The following is a 3,026-nucleotide window of genomic DNA, read 5'->3' as shown; positions in this document are numbered from 1 at the left end:
TTCTTTCCAAATTTTTAAAAGTTGATACTTATAGTTCAGGATAATATTGACTTATAAAAACCATTCAGCCTGTCTTATATTCTTGACAGAATATAAGCTTCCCATTGTCAATGAGTAAGACAGCTTAATCCTGTGGTACTGAAATAAAATAAAGTTGGGCTTTTTTTATGGTGTTTTTCAACTTTGATTTCCCATTTCTGCAGAGATAAGAACATATGACAGTTTTCCAGACTGCTAGAGTTAAGGCAATTGGTAGAAAAAGCAACTTTCCAGTTTGCTTAGGTAAGGATTCATACTGTACAAAATTATTCCGTTTAATTCTATAGTAAAATAAAAAGCATGTATGATCTTAGATCACTTAAGCATTCTTTCATTGTGCTAGTTTTGCCAATGCATGCTGATTTCAATAGGTGCCAAGGGGATCCTTCAAATTACTGGATTTAGTAGAAATGTGCTGCTTGTTAGTTCCTGTATTTGAAAGTATTATTTGCACTGCATATAATTTCTGAACTTTTTAAACACCTCCTAATTCTCAAATGGCTTTTTTTTTTTTAATTTATTATTTTTGCCACGAAGAAAATGTATTTATGATATTAACAATTACAGTACAAAATATAAAACTTGTCAAAAACAAACAAGCAAAATAATCTCATTTTTTTATACACTGTGATCAATTTTGTGACATGAGTCTATGGACTTGGCTCAGGAAGAGCAATAATATTTTGCCTTTGTCTTCCCCAGGTACTGTTACGTGTGATCCCCTTTCCTGGGAATGGCTGAAAGCCAGGAAGTGGTGAGTGAATTCCTTGTTTTGCTTTTCTTGCCTTTACCTCTTGGGCTGTTTTTATCTAAATCCATGAGTTTTCTCCCTTTTACTCTTGCAGTTCTCTCCTTCATTGTGCTGGAGGGGGCAGGAATGGGGAAGCTCCTGCTGGGGCTCAGTTGCCAGCTGGGGCTAAAACCATGGCAGCATGAATCTATATTGGTGCTTCTATATTGCTGTTTTCTCAAGACTTGTAGGATATTGGTCTCAACAGCAGACAAATTCCAGCCATTTCTCAAATAGCTATCAAACTATTTCATAAGAAATATCGATTACAATAAAAAGTTCAGAGCCTCCCACTCTCTTGAGAGTTCTTTGTTCCTCAGATGTAGGCCCACACATTCATCATCTCTCATTTGTTGAGTCTCAGTTGGGCACTGAAACTGTAATTCCCCCATATCTATCCTTGGAGCAGCTTCAGGAAGAGGGGCAGCAGTGGTGTGCTACCCCTGCTTAAGCCACAGCCACCAGTGGGGATGGCGAGTGCTGCTTCCAGCTAACTCTGGATTTTGGGGGCTGGGTGGCCACACAGTAGCCAAGGGCTGTCAGGATCAGTGAATGACCCACATATCCTGCTGGTGTGCAAATGGAAATGAAATGAATCATCTCACTCAAATGGAAATGAATCATCTCACTTTATAAGCAGGGGACAGCCCAGGGCGTGTTGAGCTCTCCTGCACACCAGCAGGATCTCCTTGGGGCTCGGAGATGCCTTGCTGCACCTCATCTTCACTAAATATTGCCAGCATGCCAAACTTTGGAGTCATATCTGGTGTCTGGGGACCTCAGTGATGGGAAGTTAAAAGGCTGAAGGATTGTGAGTGCTTCTAGACAACAAACAACCACAGGCCTTCAGGATCAAAGTGGTGGAAAAGGCACCTGTTTGTGTATTGCACTGAATATAAAACTGGAACTGTGCTCCTATAATTGTCCTTGACCTAAACAGCTTGGTACATGGTTAAGGTAGAATAAATACTGTTGCAAATAAATGAATACTAATGATAAATAATAAAACTACTAAATGTCACAAAGTTATGTAAAGCCTGGCACAAAGTTTGCTGCAAGCACTAGTGGCTTATTAGAATTGCAGTTCAGCAGCTGCTGATTATGTCATTTATGAACTAGAGCAGACTGAGAACAGCAAATTCGAGCATTTACAGTAGATTGGTGAGAGATCAGAGTGTTTTAAGGTGTTCCACTAGGGATGCTTTGTCCACCACAGTTTATCAGGTGTTGAAACTCACAGAAATGGCTTTTGAAACTTGACTAGCTGTTGATTTTAAGCCATACTGTTGAATACTTTATAAAATTCCTTTGCCTGGACTTTTTGGCAGAGATGCATATAAGTAAAGCTTTGATATAATGTGTATACTATTAATTCTAATTCTTATTATAAGCTTTATCCCCAGGTTTGAATGTCTCGAGGGGATAACCACTATTCAGATTTTGGGGCTAGACCATCATTTACATGAAATCCAGGTTTGTGTTTGCATTTTTGTGTTATGCATCCTCGTATCTTTCATGTCATCAGGTGCAAACCAGAAGTCCAAGTAAGTTTCTGAAAAACACTCTATAAAAATGGTGCTATTTATATCATACAAAGGACTTGAAATTTAATACCACCTTTGATGAGCGCAAAGCAATGAGACAAATTTAAAATATCAGTGCCTTGTTCTAATTTGCAATTCAAAAACCATTGCCTGAGGTAAATTAAACTTTTAATGGCCCTGTAAATGAAGCTGTGGAAATCTTCAGGACCTAGGTTCTTCTTTAGCCCCTTCCAGCTGGGTAAAATAAATTCCAAATGTAACTTGCTTTCTGATACCCCAAGTCTGTTTTCTCTCTACACCCTCCAGCAGTGTTCATTTTCTACTCCTACCCTTGAGTCCTTGAGCTGTTCCAACATTGTAGCAATTCTCTCATGGACTGGTACCAATATAGCATGACTACTACAGCTGCTGCTTGTTTTTACAAAGCTCGCTATTTATTTCTGATTTTTGATCACTCATCTTTTCCACTTTGGCCATAAAAATCTAAAAAAAATGAGGAAAGTATAATTCAAGTAGCTTTGGTAAGGTACTTAGTAAAAACCAAATGGTATTACATGAATGAAAGTAGAAAAGGAAAATAAGTTTTACATTCCACCCAGTGCTAACAGACTTACAATGATAAAACAATTAGTTTGGTAATTATTTGAAATCTT

At 38.1% G+C, this 3,026-nt stretch overlaps 1 long non-coding RNA gene across 1 annotated transcript; it reads left to right on the top strand.

Annotated features, from left to right (window-relative positions):
* Positions 1 to 203: 203 nt before the first annotated feature.
* Positions 204 to 2,296, top strand: LOC148223298 (uncharacterized). Its single transcript, XR_015804312.1, has 3 exons — positions 204 to 282; positions 742 to 793; positions 2,221 to 2,296. It is a non-coding gene; the product is annotated as an uncharacterized LOC148223298 (long non-coding RNA).
* Positions 2,297 to 3,026: the final 730 nt, after the last annotated feature.

The sequence above is a fragment of the Sturnus vulgaris genome, chromosome 6, assembly GCF_052056855.1.
Source record: "Sturnus vulgaris isolate bStuVul1 chromosome 6, bStuVul1.hap1, whole genome shotgun sequence".
NCBI classification, from domain to species: Eukaryota; Metazoa; Chordata; class Aves; order Passeriformes; family Sturnidae; genus Sturnus; species Sturnus vulgaris.
Note: the sequence above shows the minus strand (reverse complement) of the source record. Positions and strands in the feature narration are given on the sequence as shown.